Here is a 16,335-nt window from a genome sequence, read left to right on the forward strand (position 1 = left end):
CTGCCTCCACAACCGCTTCATTAAAGTCATCTAAGATCTACATGGCCCCCTACTCCCCTGTCTTTGAGTATTATTTGCTTAATAGGACGCTTATGTATGCAGCAATTCACAATGCTGTCTTTCTGTAAGAGAGAAAAGGGATGAAATTTGTTTTCAGGGCTGACAGTTTAGCTTGTTTTGTTTTTTTTTTTTTAAATAATAATGATACTAAAACTCTCTATAAGCATAGAGAGAGGAACTATACAAGATCCTGATCAAAAAGCTCTGAGACTGACTTACCATTTGAAACCAGAACCAATCTTCACAGGTATGCACTTCAAACTTCTTTAACTCAAGAAATGAGTAACAAGGTATAAGCCATGCCTACCTATAAAATTTGCTATGATAATATACAAAATATTTCTGGGAAAACCTAAGCACATTGCACTAAGTGAGTAGGTAATCAGCATACCTGAAGAAAGGCTTGAAGGTCTAAAATCTTACTTGTTTTCCCTTCTCCCAGGTATCTCAGCCAGTCTATTAAAAGAAACTACTTTTCCCTACACATTTTCCCTTGCAGAAACATGGACTTCTTTTTGAGAATGCTCTGGTCATTCCACCAATCCCCCCCACCCTCTGTGGTTTGTACAGGTATCAGGATTAAGCCATATCCTATCATGCAGGAGAAGACAAATTTTTCAGTGAATGTGCAGTAATGGGCAGCCCTGAAGATACAGATGCAATGACCACTAAATCTCATCTGAGAAAGCAGGTTTTTTTTCTAATAAAACTTGTGGATCAGTACCTAGCCATATTAAACAGAGGGAGAAATAAAGGAGGCCAGGCAGAAAAAAAGAGATTAAGGTAGGGCTTTAAACTGGAATGCTTACATTGGAAGGTCTGCATTATTTTAGACAAAGTTAGAAGATGGAAACAAGTTGACTTCACTGTGAACAATAAAAAAAGAGCAAAGCATCAATAGTCTCCATTTAGGCAACTTCGCTTCCCTGTGTTGCTTTACACCCTTGCAATAATATAAATATACAAACACAAACATATTTTACACAAAGCTACATAAAATAAAGCTTTGGAAATCAAGCATACAAAGCACTTCAGTTTTGTAGCAAACCTTCTGATACACCTGTCATTTTCATAGTAAGTATAGGACAGAATTATCAGGCTGTGAAGGGAATCTTTTTGCTCTGTTTTGCTGCGTCCTTCCCTGGTGCCTCAGCTGGTCTCTCAATTTACTAAATTAAAGGCTATTTTTTAACAGTGGGAAGATTGTTCCTTATCAGACACCATTCAGCGCAGGTCCTCAATAAAGTGTTACTGGCAAGAACTCCAAAACCTGAGAGTACAAACTGAGGGCATCAGGGTCCAGTTGCACCAACATAATTCTTTTATAAAGGGATGCAAACAAGAATGCCTCATATCTGAGTTGGCAGTAAAACACCTCAAACTTGGGAGTAATACTTAAAAAAGAAAAAAATGTTAAGGGAAGTATCTAATAAAAGTAGTTGTTTCTTTCCCCATACAGCCCCACCCACTTTAATTATCATTACTCTGAACTGCAGAACTTTCTAACAAAGCAAATAATTGAGTGACAGCAGAAGGGGGAGGGGGGCAACTTATTTATGCATTTATTTTTTATTACAGGAAGTTCCTGGAATGCAGGCCAGACAATCTAACAAAAAATGGTGAGCAAATAGCTACTGGAAGATTTCTCAGGATTTATGAAAGCAATTGTCCTGATTATCCTCTGCCAAGAATTAGAAGAGACTATTCCCAATGCAGTGGCAAGAAAACATGACTGGGGTCACTGTCACTCCAGCCTAATGCTTAAATCTGTTACTTTGCAATCAAAAATCAGTGACTGTAGGCATAATCATTGTCCTGGTCCTGCATATTGCACAAAGGTCCATAAAATTACTCATGTGCTTAAGTAGTCCCACATGGTTCAGTGGGTCTCATTACGTAAGTGCTAGCAGGGGTCTTAGGTCAGGATACTGCATTCCTTAAACCAGACAAATTCCCATTGAAGTGATTAGGAGCACTTCATTTGCTGAATAGAAAGAATTCCACAGGTATTTGTTTGAAGTGTGAGACAAATTTACTTTAGCCACATTTCCACCTTTCTTTAATGTTTGCAGGAAAAAGCTATTTGAGTGTGGGAGTATTAATGACCAAGGCAAATTTCAGCTGCATTCACAGGTATTTGCAACAGAAGCTTGTGTACTCAGCTATTACCACACAAGTTACCTGACCAAATCACAATGAAGCAACAACTCGAATTTCTGTATCATGCACACATACTTACCGACTCCCTGGATATGTAGAATTTTTATTAAGTTTTATGCATATAAGGAAATCGTTGCCCTTCTGCAACTGAAAGGTGGGCTACATTCACTGCATTAGGCTTGAGCAGTGAGCAAGAGCTGCTACAGTGAAACAATAAATTAAGCAGACATCTTGCTAAATCAGCAACACAGGACTGAACCCTTAGTGCTGTTCACTACAAATGGATCTGTTGGATTATGGGTCATTAGTTCAACCACCTTCAAGAAGTACAACCCAATAGGAATGTTATTAAACATTTATCTTCAGGGGTAGATTTACTGGAGAAGATAAGGAGGTTGTAGAGACACTGTTAGTACTGCCTATTTCGGCATGCATTCCTGTCATAAGCACCTTTCATTCATAAAAATATCTCAGGAACCCAAAGCATCCTGCAGATGTCTGTCTTTACATGTTGGGGACTGCACCCTGGCACCCTCCAGACGCTGACCAGTTATTTCCAATACACATTACCTGTTAACCTCTTGCTGCCTTCCTATTCCACGTTGTCAAGACACTGGGGCAAACTATTTTGAAAAAATACAAACTGAAAGCTGAATTTCCCAATATACAGTCAGTCCCAAGGACACTGAGCTTGCTCCTAATAGCAGGCCACCCAAACGTTTTTCGAAAACCAGAGGAGTTATTTAGAAGTAGAATTTTCAAGCTCCTATAGGTTTATTTAACTCTTACCTCGAGCCTCCGCATGTTTGAACCTGCCTCCTTCCGACCCTCTTGACTGGCTGGAGCAGGAAGGTACAAGGCAAAGAACAGGGCCTGCCTGTGAGCCCCGGGGATGCCTTAGAAAAAAACCTGGTCAATGAAATTCTCCCAGATCTTTTGCAGGTCTTAATCGTAGGTCTTCAACAGGCTCCCCAGCCAATCTGTAACACAATAGCACCAACAAAAGTGTCAAAAAGAGATCTCCTGTAACAACGGCTTGTCATGGCAAAGACACAAAGACCATTAGAAGAGAAATCAGAATTAATTACCTAATTACCGTGTTGGCTGTAGAGGGCAACGGATCATACTAAACTACTGTTGAAACTGTCACTGCCTTACTAAGAAAGAGGGTAATTGGACACAAAAGCAGTTTCTCTCCTTTCCTGGGGAGGTCAGTTCAGGTTCTTGGAAACCTGTACCTTGGCCCATGTGCCATAAAAAAAGTAAGGAATTAATTAAGCAGGAGGAAAGCACAGTTTTCATCACCCTGGTCTATTGTTTCAGCCTTTGCAGGCATTAACATTTGTCACTGCATCGGTTTACACTCAGCCATATTTGTGGTTTCCCCACACGAAATCATAACAATTTAAATTTTCATTTAAAGGTCAAATTCCAGAGAAAGAAGTCATCCTGTGAGGAGAGATGAGTTGAGTGGATTTTTGTTGCAGGTTCCAAGCAAGGAGGTTGCAGCCAAAGCCTGAGTGCAGTTAGCTAGTTTTACTTCACTTATTCTGATGGCTTCCTCACTGTCTCAAAGGAAGGCTTTGTTCTGATTTTAAAAGCTGTAGTAGCATTTCTAGGTTTGAAGCTATGTATGGAAGAAGCTTACCATACTATTTTCAATTTCTCAATTATTGATATTCGAGAAAGCTGGGTAGTAAAAGCTCTTTTAGATTTAAACAAATCTCATTCTGCCCTAACTATGAATTACAACATCAATAATTCTTTTTGTTACAAAACAATTGTGACAACCACGTCAAGCTGAGCACTCATGACTATGCATCTAGTCTCTAGAAAGTCAAACTAAGTCCTGATTTCGTGAACAAGGCAGGACCAACAACCTAAAGAAGCCCTCTGTCTTTCAAGAGTGGGTCACAGAGTTTCATATCCCTTTGACCAAGACTCAAGCAAGCTAGAGTGTTATTCCATTCCAAAAAATTCATTCCTGTTTTCAAATAGTCACGGAAATACAAACTGCGGCTTAACACAACCTAGTGGTATGAAGGATAGCTAGCTGAAAAACAAACCCAAACAACAAAAAACACCACACCACCCAAAAAACTCATACCCCCCAGAATCTACTCTGGAAATTAACAAAAAGGCAGCATATTTCACTGCTGAAAAGTACAATTTTATGGAAGGGTGTTGCCTCTTATCAGCTGCCATGCCCTTACTAGCTAGCTCTTAAAAGTAGAACAAACGTTAGGAACTTTTATGACTGGATGGGGAAAGGCAGGAGATAGACTATTAAAAAGGTATGGGGAAAAGTTAGCACGGGGCCAAAACAATCTTGCAGCTGCATTACATTATCCCAGTGGGAAGTTGCCAGGCTGGCAGCAAAGTTAAGCTCTATGCTCATGAAAGTGAAGCACTGATACCACCAGCTACAACTTGCATTAAATGAACTTCCCACACCTCTGTACCAATCCAGCTCTGTCCTGATCTGCTACAACTGTGCTGTTCCAGCCTTGGGCTGGTTTTACGCAAAGGTTGCCAGTCAATCTGTACATCCAAAATGTGCAGTGATTTACAATTAAGTTTCTTTCATTCTGCCATGATAGATAGTGAGGATTATTATATGTAAGCAACAGCTAGCAGGATAGGTACTTTGCAAGTTACTACCCATCCCATCACAATCTAATCATAACACTTAAAATCTATAACCCTAATGAGCTCCTATATTATTCAAGCTAATTATTTTATAGTATCACAAATGTACATGGTACTTTTTAAAATACAGAATAGAGAATAGAGACATAGAGAGATTATCTTTTTGAGTTGGAAGAGTTTACACTAACAGAGGATAACACCTTTGGAAATATAATTTGTAGAAATAACTGTGGTAAGAAAAAACATCTTGGAAAAGCTTCACAAGGAAAAGTAGGATCAAGAAGCAGTATGATGGATAAATATCAAAAGGACAGGCTATGCATATGGTAAGACAAGGCCTGAAACTTTTATTCAAGTCCTTGTCAGCATGACAGAAGCTTAGCATGCCAGCTGAATGCTCTCCTTCACCTACAACAGTATCTCCATAGTCACCCAGGAGACCTTTTAACACTGTCCAAAACCTACTGCTTCCAGACACTGTCAGCATTTCAGGAGACCTTCCTTCCTAATGTTCAAGTGGAGCCACAGTGCAAAAGCCATACGGTGGAGCACCACAGAAACACACCAACCTGCTTTTAGCTCTTCACAGTTTCATAGGGACACATGCAGCATCATCAGTTTACTGCTGTACAGCTCCTCCAGCTTACACAAGCTCAGCACCATCTCAGGGAGAAACAGATGTTGTAATCACACAAACTTCCATGCAACTTAATTCAAAGCACTTTAGAAACATTTGAAAAAAATAAACCTTTAACTATGAAAGCATATTATAGACAGGATCACATCACTGATGAAATGTAGCTGCCTCTGCTCTGCAAAACTGTGGCTGTCTTACTGTCCCCAGTGACATTACACCACCATCCAAAATCAGGAAAAGGACTGGCTATCAAAGCCAGTCTGGAACTACATTCAGGAGTTAATTTTTAATATTTGCATTTATGAGAACTATTTCTGAAAATATTTCAGATATTAAATATCATTCATTGTAGATCATTGATCTGAAGTTCTTATAGCCATATTCACAGAAAACTCCAGTCTTTGGAGGCAGCTGTCCAGAAGAAAGGAGAAGCTCTGAATCTTAGAAATACAGAGATCAGTGTTGTGTTTTTGGTTCTGCAACAACCATTTTTGTGTGTTGTGTAGTATGTTGCCATATACCTTTATGACAAACTTAACTTGCTAACTCAAGAAAAGGAAAGATTTCAGTTGTAAAAGTAAAAACAAAACAACACAAAAAAAACAACACCTAGATTATTGAATTATTCAGTAACTAGTGGGCTGGATAACATTTCCAAATAGCAGAACTGGCATAAAACAGTACTCACAATTTGAGATTATATTTAAGAAACTGGGCAAGTCTTCTGTCAGTGCCCACATTGTGACCAGACAATGGTGTTTGCAGCAAGGCTGGAATCAGCTCCTTCACAGACAGCTACTCTTTATCAGCTGTATCTCAGTGCTCAGATAAAGATGTAGACTGATGATGAACAAACACAAAGCAGGGAAGAGGTAATACCTCAGTGCTTATTTCCAAACTAAGGTTTTGCTGTTTTGAAATATATATATAATATAGCACACTAACTTAAAGACCTTGTGCAAGGGATCTTACAGTCTAAGGACACACCTAAACTTCCATCCAGAAATCTGTTCTTACGGATCTTGTTGCAGAAGCAGGGTCTGAGATGACAGTCAGAAATCTACAAAGATGGATGAAACGAGATAGACACTGAGAGGAATGGGAAAGACAAAAGCCTCCTCCTGCACTGTTTGTTCTTCCACAATCACATAACATTACCACACAGCTACAGAGCTGCATTGGCCACCCAGAACAATACATTTAGCACTTTCAGAACATATTTCAGTGCAAAGAGCAACACAAAACCCAGCACCATCACCTGTTCATGCAGCCTAAACACATATTCCTATGGGGAAACAAAGTCCAAAGAAATGAATTCATTTTCTAAAATCCTTGCATTGACTGATTCCACAGTCCCCAGTTTACTGCTGTCCTTTGTGTGTTTCTGGTCTTTGAAAAGTCTAGTAAATAGGCTAAAGTTAACATAGTGTCAATGAGCAAGTTAATCAGTTCCTAGGTTATAGTTTCACACCGTCTCCAAACTCACGTGGGTATTGTATCACACTGGCTTACATTAAGTATTTTTTTCACAGCTTTTTAAAGTATAAACCTAAGTTTTGCTTTGATAAAATTATGCCAGAGCACAGATCCACGGGAATGGATCCATTTTGTAACTAGAGAAGACAAGGAGTCCCATACACTTTGCTGTAGTTTTCAGTAAAAAATACTGAGTCTGCTCATCTTTAAGGGGCAAATGCAAATACCTTTCTTTATTAAATGTACTGACTGTGGTGCTCTAGATTACACCTTCCCGACTTGATTAGTTATGGCTCCATTTTCTCTTCCAACAGAAAATTCCCACTAAGATTCAGAATTACACACAGGTAAATGATGTAAGGAAAATTCTTTACCATCACCAGGAACATTTATTTCCAGACAAAGATGGCTCCCAGTTGTTGTGCTCATGTCTTCATCTTTCCCCAAGCATCTTTAACATTTACAGTAGACTAATCTTTTCTTTTGCTAGATTCTATATGGATGCACTGACTCCTCCTCAAACGTATCTAGCCACAATACAGTAGCTTTGGGGGGAGAATTTGTTAGAAAAATGCCATCTGTATTTGTGGTGCTCTATAAACAAAGATATCACCAATCTGATACACTATAGGTCAACTCTTCCTTTCTTTACTGTGTTCACTTTTCAGCAACTGAAATCACAGGGCATGAAGTCAATAGATATTTGAGCTATTTAAATAGCTCCAAGGATAAAGGTCATGCCTCTGATGTGATTTATCTTCAAGGGAACCCACCCAAATCTTGGAAACCACTGCCTTGGAGATAGGAGATTCTGGGGGTTGTATAGATAAGAGGTTGGTATATTAAAACTGGAGATAGCTTTTTACCAGTGTGTATTTAAATAGCTTAGAGCAAGGCCTTCAGTTAAAAAAAAATTACCACCAGTATGTTATACTCAGGGAAGTGCCCACGAAGTCACAGAGTTGTTCTCTCCCACACTGGCTAAGAGACTGGCATCTTCCAGCGCATTCAGAATCTAGCACAGTAAAGGAAATTGGCAGTTGGGTGTTTGAGCCACTGCTGCCTCATGACCCAGCACTGTTTTTGGTCATGCTCCTAGCTTTACTTCCAAAATAAGGATAATTCTCCTAAACAGGAGGGAGACAGCTTATCCCTTTGCAAACCTCAAGTGTAGTTCAGTGAGCCAGGCTAAACAGCCGACCATGCCAAAGCAGGTAGTCCCACACTACCATCTTCCCCCAAGCCTGCCACATACTCCACTCCCTGTTTCCCTTATGCCAGACCTGGCATTTGTCTAACTCCTCTGTGAATCCAAAAGCTCGAGTACTTAGCCAGAAACTAACCCTGAAATAAGTAAATAAAAATAAAACTGACAAAGTAGCAAACTTAGTCAAAGGTCAGCTAAGCATGAGAACTGACACCAGGGAGAAAAGGGAGAAGAGGGAAAAGCCTGGGGCTCCCTGAATTTCTCAGGAAACCAGTTCCTACAGAGGTAGCAGAAACATCCAACACCAGCACCATCACTGCATAGCCACATACAAACAACATCAGCAAATAACTTGGTAAATACAAGTGGTGAAATGAGACAAACCTAAAGAGCAAGGGCAGTATCTCCCTGACTTGCTGTACATATCACTACCCACACAAAAACAACTGTTCACACAAATTTAACAAGTTTTGACCAGTCCTGTGAAGTCTGCTACAAGACGTTTTGTTTTTGTCCCAAATTTATTCTGCACAACAGAACTCCAGCTTGTGTAACAGAGACAGCAGCAGCACAATTAAAAAATTCCACCTGAGGCCAGCTCTGTTCAGCAACCAGAGGAAAGGAAGAGAGCTAATTAAAACCATGTTCCCTAAAATCAGGAGTCATTAGTTGCAGGTCCCAGATAAAACATAGTATCTGTCACAGATGTCTGACCTCAAAACAGAATAGGGAGCAGGGGAGGTGGATGCAGTTACAACAAAAAACATGCTAAAGGAAAATGTGATTTAAGAGCTACTAGAATCACTGGTATTTGTGCTTGGGTGAAAAGGAGAGAAGTGGAGCTGTAGTGGATACTAAGGGCACATTCAGGCAAGCCTGGCAACGATAAACCTTATGATATAATTGTGAGTATTGCCTATTTTCTTAGAGATCAGTGTCACAATAATTTATTAAGTTCTCTTAACTAGTCAGCCCAGATAGGAGGGATTTCAGATTAATTAACTACAGGCTTAAACTTGCAAAGGCGTATTCTGCATCTTGAGACCACCGCACACCTTGCAGGAGAGCTGGAAGTATCTTTTGGGAACAAACGTGGGATCCATTACTGTTTAATTTCTAAGTTCTCCTTGCAGTGCCCAAAACACTGCAGACTGCAGCAGCTACCATTTTTGCATCTACAGCAGTCAGAAAGCTCTTGAATTGTTAACATGGGAATATCGGTACTGCTGTTACTCCCAGACATTTCTTTCTTCACTTTCCAATGTTTTCTCTGTGCTATCTGTCATTACCTCATTTTATCATTTTTCTTTTAATTAAAGATTATTATTCAAGGGAGTAAACAGCACAATTTGAGAATTCATTCAGCATGGGTAGACACACATATGGTATAGTGACTTAAGCAGAGGATCAGGAGATGAGATGCTTTAAGACCTAGCCTGACAGTCTCTCTCCTGGTCTTTATGCTAGTCATTTACAGTGAAGTATTTTTCCCTTCCCTCAGCCAGAAGTTCAGTAGGGGGTCAGTTCCTTTGGACAGAAGACTTACCCGACTAATGTTGATGCTCCAACTTGTAGCTACACAATCCTTGTGCAGAGAGCAGACAGTTTACGTTTGTTCTCACCATAGTTACAACACAGATGATCTCAACTATGTCCTCATCAGGTCAATGCGCAGCACAGCTTTACAAACACCACAGGCAGGACAAGTTATGTACATCACATCAGCTGGTCAAGGCAAAATTTGACCTAGATGAGAACCTTCTCCCAGCATGTCCGAAATATGTATTTTTTCCTTGATCTAGTCTGGCTGCAAACTTGATAGCTAACGCTGACTAGTTAACCACAGTCATCCCATGAAGACAACTCACTGTGGGCAAAACCCAGTCACCTTTTGTTGCCTGAGTCACACGGCATTGAGATTATGGAGGAATTCCCACAGAACAGGGCTATGCAATGGACAGTGTATGGACTCCAGGTGCAGCCCCCCCCCAGGCAACCCTGCCTTCTCATCATGTTGAAGAATCTTCTCTGCGCACACCATAGTATGACAGACAGGAGTAGCAATGCTTCTTTCAGCCTCCTTAGTTCTCCACCGGATAATTCTTACTTGCTTAACGAGAGAGTTATGATTAAAAAAATAAGTAATTCACTTCAGCATTACTGTGTTTCTTTTTCAACCACACAGGAAAGCAGAAACAGACAAGAAAGTAGACCCTTACCTATAACTAGCTAATTTCCTGGTATGTTAAACAAAAGTAAGATTAATTCTTGTGGCACCATTTATTGAGTGTATGTACCTGTATCTAGTTCGTCCCTCATTTTTCCTCTAGGAAACAGAGCACTGTTTCTCAACTCAGAGAGCTGCAAAGTCAGGATGATGTCAGTCTGGAAGCTTCAGATTAATGCAGGATAAACAGACTGAGTCAGACTTTGGTTCTCTTCTGCATCCCTATGAGATACTATGGGTACCCAAAGCAGAACAGCAAGGTGACATTAATCCTGTGAAAGGTGCAAAATTCACAATCCATTTCTATCTTTTATATGCAAGCTGGAACATTTTCAGAGCATCAAGGATGAAAGAATCTTCTTAGTAAGTGAAATACTAAGAGATCAAGTACGGATTAGACAGAATTAGCAAAACTGTTCCTGTTCACTTTTTGCCCCCCTAAACTGATGAGTTTGCAAGTCATTGCTTCACTTTCCTTTCTAGGTTAAGAGGAAGAAAAAAACAAACAACCCATATTTCAAGGTTTCTCCAGCAGTGAGGTTTTTCTGTGCTGAACATTTATGACAAGAATTCTCAGTAAACTGGGGGCTGTCCAGGCACCTCACACCTTCCATTCAGTTTCAAAACATAAGCAAACATCAGCATTGCCACCAAAACAAACCCACGTAGCAAACACCCATTTACCTTCCCTCCCTTCTCTCTTCTCCATGTTCTCACCCCAACACTACATTGCCTCTTCCATATATGCCAACAAAAGCATTTTATTTGAATGGATCTGAATTGGCAAAACAAGTAAAAAAGGAATTTCATGAACCTCAGTCCAGTTCACTAAATACACACATACACACATTTGGCTAGGTTCAAGGACATAGCATGCAAAACAGACTAAGAAATGGCCAAGTTCTTTCAGTAACTGTCAACTGTTGTAAAAAAAAATCAATGAAAATAACTCTCTACAAGGAATTATACTGAAATTCCCTGACCTAAGCTCCTACATTCCCAAAGCTGTATTAAGAAGTGGAGGGATTTTTTGAAAATACTGTTTTCCTCCCTTCTGAAAAAATAAGCAGAACAGTACTTATCTTAGTGGACAAAGGCAGAATTCTACTCAACATCACCCATTCCTTCAGTAGAGAGGAGGAAGTTTGGGTTCAGATTTGGAGGGTACTGGTTATTCAGCATTCACTCACCACGCAGGCATTAAGCAGAATGTGATTTACTTCACTTTCAAAGCTGAGTGAGCTGCCACAGAGAAAGGCACCATTACTGTGCACTAAGAATAACCAAGCACAGGGGGAGTGCGAAGGAGTTGGGCATTGTAAATTCATATTCCAACTTACTGCACACTAACTTTCTTGTACAGACAAGCCCTTAGACTAATAGGCACCTGGGAGTCTTCAAGTCTGAGTGCCCAATAAATAAAAAGGCTATTTTATTATTATTTTTTTTATTGGTGCTCTGGAACCAAGCTCTGATGTCCCTACTCAGACAATGCTTCCATTGAAATCAAGTCTTGGTCTATTATTAAATACTGTTTCTTTTACAGCTGCAAGCTTTCCAGGTTAGAGGATTTAGTATCAAGCCAAATCACTAATCTCAGTCTAAAGGGAATTGTGCATGCATTTATTTTGATTTTATATAGGTACCTAGATACTGCTAGATTCAATAGACTTGCACTCATGCCTAGAGAAGTAAGTCTTCTCATGTCTACCAATTGCCAACTCAGATAAACTCTAAAGAAAATCAAAATTCAAGTTTCATCTCTCTTTAAAAACTGCTCCAGATTCAGTTGTTTGAGAAAATATCAAGGATCACAAGAAAGTTTGAAAGTCATCAATAGCTTTCAGTTCAAATTTACCAAGCTTTAAATGCATGATAGACACTCAGAACTGAAAATAGTGTATATCTGAAGGCTCCGCTGCAGTGAGTTCGTATGGCATTAATCCTCTAGGTATTCTGAGCTGCTCCTCCCTACCACCACAGCTATCTTCCATACTGACAGACGAGACTTGAGCTGAGCCCACTGGACTTAATGAAGCAGCACCAGAGATGAAGTTGCCTAGAATGGACAACCCAATTTATCAACTCCCCAATCATAGTGAGCAGCAGCCATGTTACAGGTGATCTGGATAGCCATTACCAGGCACTACTAGGAATTATTTATGCAATTCTGTGCAGCTGCAAGGAAGCGATAGCAGAAGTGAGCCCTAGACTAAGAAAGCAGATCTGGACAGCATTTGCTTTTTAGCTTCATCTGCAAGAAGCTGCTCAGATTCTGACAAAGGAATCCATTTCCCCCCTTGAGATACCCAGCCAGCACACGAAGGAAGCAATCACTTACATACATGTTATTTTAACTTCCTTCCTGCTACACTTTTTGCTTTTTTAGAATGATGGGTCAATGACAAACATTTTCCTTCTAGGCAGCTCACTCACAGTGGTGTTCATGGAAAGTTTGACAGCTTTATCTTCCTTCTGAGCTACTTACAGCTGTGACTCCATTACTTTGAAGTCAACTTGGATTCACTTGGAATTAAGTGCAGACATCAGTGACTCGGGCTTAGTGTGTCACCTGCGTTTGTTATCTTGCAGTAGACAATTTAATCAGTTTTTTTTTTTTTTGTCTAGGCACAAGGACAAGAAAAAAGTTGATCAGCATTTCACAGGCTTGTTTCTTCACTGCTAGCAGGCCATTTAACATCTGATAGACCATATAAAAAGGTCTTCCCAGGGGCTTACAGTGTTTGGGTTGTTCTTTTTATAGTGCAGAAGGTCATTAATGAGCAAGTGAAAGCAGCATGGAAATAGCTAGACAAGTCTCGTTGAGTTAATAAGAAACTGTCATTCTGCTTCAGTACTTTCTCATTAAGCCTAGCAATGTTCACGTCTAAGGAGACTGATGGTACAAATCTATTTTAATGCTCAATTTAGTTCCCCAAGTCTTGAGTTTCCTTTTTTTTTTTTTTAAGTATGGCTTTTTCAGTTTAGAAATTCGAGGAAAAACACTACACTTCAGTTTTTACAGAGGCAGTTCAAAAGCTAAAATTCCTGTTAAAATAAAAAGGAGCTAGATGTACCTTGACTTTTCTGAAAATACTAGACATTCTAAATCAAATTTTGTCCTCCTGCTCTTATGAAACGGTACATGTTTCTCTACAAAGTCACTCATCATATTCTCATACTTCGTATGTCTCCCAGGACTAGCATCCTTTTGGTTGTTATTGGGTTTAAGTGTCACACAGAAATTAACTCCTCACTGCTTAAATAGGAGCAAGGCACAGACACCACCTTTAACTGAGTCTTAAGTATCACGGGCCTGTCATGCATCACTAACTAACAATGAGTCCACAAAGCCACTTCTTGCTAAGAACTCCATGACAAGAAAAGCTTTAGTAACTCTTTAGCTACACTCTTCTCTCCCATGTAATTTCGGTGCTTTTGCCTAGAAACTTAATCACCTCTGTTGTTGCTAGGTATCTTTCCAGAGAGGATTAGTTACCCGTATTTCTGACCTTTTGTTACCAGATCCCAGCACTTTCTCTTATGCAGCTTTTACCACTGTGCTTATTATTCCAAGCAAGTGTCTTGGCAGAAGTTCAGCATCATACAGGTCGCAAGGAAAGCCAATTTATGAAAGTGACCTCTGTGTCACTCTGGGGTTGCCATCAGGTCACTTCAGGCTCAATCTCTATATACCATCATGCACAGGAAGTTGTGCTGGCAGTGGTACAGTACTCGGCTACTTAGGCCTAAAGTCAGGCATATGAACTCCAAGAGGAGGATGGAAAAGATCGGAGCAAAGTTCAACAAAGAAAACTGATGGAAAACAGCTATGTGTTCTCTTTTGTACCTCACATGTACAAAACCTTCATGTGTGTATCAGACTAGACCAGCTACCACTGAGCAATACCAGCTCTCTCCTGCTGTTTTTAACACTAAAGAAAACAGCGCAGTGCATTAGTGAGGGAGTTTCATTCTCTTATCTGTTATTCTCCAGCATTTGTTAGCTAAACCTCTTAACTCTCCCAGCTACCCATTGCTCACACCAGGGAAGTTCCTAAAGCACACCTTTTCACACAGCATGGGTTTCATCTCTTAGTTGATTTCTCTTTTCTGAACTCCACACATACGGAATTTCTTGTTAGTAAGCCCGTAACAACTGTACATCTCGGCTCTGAAAACTCCCTCTAGAGCTGCTTCCACAGAACTCGTTTTTATGTTAGTTTCTTTTCCTTTTCTTCTCCTTACAACAACCTACCAAAAGTCCCTAGATCTTTCATGGCAAAGTACTACTTCCTGCAGAGCAGATACTGTGGTAAGCTTCCTGAAGGCTTGAAATCTCAGATCATTAAGGTCATGTAAAGGTGAAAAGTGTTTAAAGGACACTGAAGAAGAGGTGAGAAAGATAAGATGCATCCCAACATGCCAAAAATACTGCAGGATTCAAGTCATGTAAATAAAGGGGTTTCCATTATAGGCTATGCTGTTTTGGTGGAATGCTTCATAAACCCACCAATCTGAGGTAATTTAAGAATTCTCCCATTATTCTAATTCCATGAGTGCTTCCCACCTTTTCCACTGTTGCACAAACAGTACAATGCAACTAAAGAGTGTTTTTCCTTCCCAGTCACACTTTTGCCAGCTGAGCACTGGTACTTTCTCAGTATTAGCACTCTTGACATTAGTGCAGCTGCCAAGGAGGAAAAAAAGCAAAGAGTTTAGATAAATCTATAGCACATACCCCCAACTACCTTAAAGTACATTTAGCACTGGTGTTAGAGTCATGACTAGCATTACCACAGTATGCTCTGCTGATTGTACTCTGGACTACATGAAGACAGAGCGAACAACAACTTCAGACCACAGAAGCAGCAGTGAGGGCTGGTGGAACTGACAGCACAGAGCAGCGATTGCTTTATGGTCAAAAGGCTTATTTTTTTAGCTGTACTTTCCTGGTGAGGCAGAAGGTGGGCAGCAAAGCAGCAGAAAGAGCATAGCCACTCTTACACCTACACACCATTCAGAGCAGCAAGCATGCATTCCCTGATTGTGTTCCTGGTCCTTTCAACACTTAGTTAGCTCTGTGACATCAAGACATTTAAACTTAGTACAACACAAAATAATAAAAAAATAAGCCTGCGAAGGTATTAGCGAGAACTCACACAAGACTTAAGAGCTTCTGAAGGCTCAAACAGATATAAAAAAAAAAAAACAGACCACAGCCTTGGGAAGTTTCCTTTTTTGTGTTATCATTGGAAAAAAAGAAGCTTATTTAAAGAATTATCTCCCTCTAGGTATGTTTATTCCATAGCCTGCATCACAGAGGTTCAACTTTTCTTACCACATACTGTCATTTCTCGAGGCTTTAAGTAGATCTCCCAAAATCACAACCTCCTGACCACCTAGAGAAGATGTTCTGTTTGATAAAAGGTAGTTTCCTTGCTCTTCAATCTGCACTTCACAACTTCTGAAGACAACTGCAAGGGGTATCAGCAAAGTTATTTTTCATGCTGCCATCACTGCTTTCTTCTTGCTGTCTCATCAGGACCAGCCTTAGGTTGTACAGGGCTCTACATGTCAGTATCATATACAAGCTGCTATCTAACTCCTTCTTAAGTTTTGATTAAGTCAATGTAATCGGCCAGCATGGGGGAACTATGCAGGCGTTGCCTCCTTTCTGGAGACAGGAAGATACTGGAGTTTTTCTCCCCCAGGCAAGAAATAAGAGGTGTGAGCTGTGATTTGTGATGAAATTCAGACCCATGCAAAACTTGCCTGGTTTCAGATTTCATTACCCCTACACTAGAAAGGTTTGGCAAGGTAAAAAAATCCTCCACCAATTAAGGTCATGCAACATCCAGAGTTCAGGAAGTTTCCAGCATGCAGCAAGGTGATAAGTCACAGCTTCAGTCAATTCTT

At 40.1% G+C, this 16,335-nt stretch overlaps 2 protein-coding genes across 7 annotated transcripts in view; one reads left to right on the plus strand and one right to left on the minus strand.

Annotated features, from left to right (window-relative positions):
* The window catches only part of ALS2 (alsin Rho guanine nucleotide exchange factor ALS2), a 223,933-nt gene that overhangs the window by 200,320 nt on the left and 7,278 nt on the right, over positions 1 to 16,335 (minus strand). For all 6 annotated transcript variants that reach the window (XM_080600322.1, XM_080600321.1, XM_080600319.1 and 3 more), the window contains one exon: positions 3,010 to 3,200. The gene's annotated coding sequence lies outside the window, so the exon portion shown is untranslated. Of the gene's footprint in view, positions 1 to 3,009; positions 3,201 to 16,335 lie in introns of those variants that run through there.
* Positions 1 to 16,335, plus strand: part of LOC308198298 (uncharacterized protein) — a 49,726-nt gene that overhangs the window by 14,455 nt on the left and 18,936 nt on the right. The gene's annotated exons all lie outside the window — the stretch shown is intronic.

Source organism: Anser brachyrhynchus (genome assembly GCF_964034855.1).
Source record: "Anser brachyrhynchus genome assembly, chromosome: 7".
NCBI classification, from domain to species: domain Eukaryota; kingdom Metazoa; phylum Chordata; class Aves; order Anseriformes; family Anatidae; genus Anser; species Anser brachyrhynchus.